Consider the following 1,544-nt stretch of genomic DNA (forward strand, 5'->3'; position numbering starts at 1 on the left):
ACACTGCCTGACCCCCACACCACACACATACACTGCCTGACCCCCACACCACACACACATACACTGCCTGACCCCCACCACAAACACATACACTGCCTGACCCCCACCACACACACACACATACACTGCCTGACCCCCACCACACACACACACACACACACACTGCCTGACCCCCACCACACACACACACATACACTGCCTGACCCCCACCACACACACACACATACACTGCCTGACCCCCACCACACACACACACATACACTGCCTGACCCCCACCACACACACACACACACATACACTGTCTGAGCCCCACCACAAACACACATACACTGCCTGACCCCCACCACACACACATACACTGCCTGACCCCCACCACACACACACACATACACTGCCTGACCCCCATCACACACACATACACTGCCTGACCCCCACCACACACACACTGCCTGACCCCCACCACACACACACACACACTGCCTGACCCCCACCACACACACACTGCGTGACCCCCACCACACACACACATACTGCCTGACCCCCCACACACACATACACTGCCTGACTCCCCCACACACACACTGCCTGACCCCCCACCCCACACACCCACTGCCTGACCCCCACCACACACACATCTTTTGCATTAAAGGGGTACTCCAGGCTGGGGGCCCCCATCCCGGAGTACCCCTCCAAGGAACCAGCAGGCCAAGTGTCTATTCCCCTCCCCCCTGTGGCCTCCCCCATGTCTCCTCTCCGGCCTCCCCCTTCTCCCCACCGGCATCCCCCTTCTCCCCTTCGGCATCCTACCTCTCCCCACCGGCCTCCTCCTTCTCCCCACTAGCCTCCAAATCCCGGGGGCGCCGCGGCCTCCTCACCTCGGGTAGCAGCTGCAGCCTCACACACCGCCCACCCGATGTAGCGCCCGGAAGTCCTTGTCCAATCAAATCAGCGCAGGGAGGGAGCGTGGAGCCGCTGCGGCCGGCCGTTCTGCATGCATCCAATCAACGTGTACGCAACAGCCGGCCACAGCGGCTCCACACTCCCTCCCTGTGCTGATTTGATTGGACAAGGACTTCCGGGCGCTACGTCGGGTGGGCGGTGTGTGAGGTGGAGGGGCAGCCGCGGCGACCTGCCGGATGCCGGAGAAAAAAAGATTCGGGGCGGCAGGCATTTAATCCGGGGCTGGGCCGCACTTACAGTAAAATTACCATTGAGGTGGGGGCCGCAAACTAGTGTCCCGAGGGCCGCAGTTGGCCCACGGGCCGCGAGTTTGAGACCCCTGCTTTAGAGACTGTAAGTACCTGTTTGCAGCCTTTGAATGGAAATAACAGTATTCCTATTCAATGATAAGCATTTCTTATATAATACCAGATGCCTCTTTCTCAAAATCAGCTCTATTTTTGGGACTCCGCAAAAAATCCCTTCACTTTCTCCACCCCTTCACATCCATTTCCCTGCATACCAAAGAGTCCCCATTATCAGTAAAGGTTATGAGAAGGGATATATATATTGGCAGAATAAGGACAAAAAGTAGACAGAGGAAG

This window comes from Dendropsophus ebraccatus, chromosome 3 (assembly GCF_027789765.1).
Source record: "Dendropsophus ebraccatus isolate aDenEbr1 chromosome 3, aDenEbr1.pat, whole genome shotgun sequence".
Taxonomy (NCBI): Eukaryota; Metazoa; Chordata; class Amphibia; order Anura; family Hylidae; genus Dendropsophus; species Dendropsophus ebraccatus.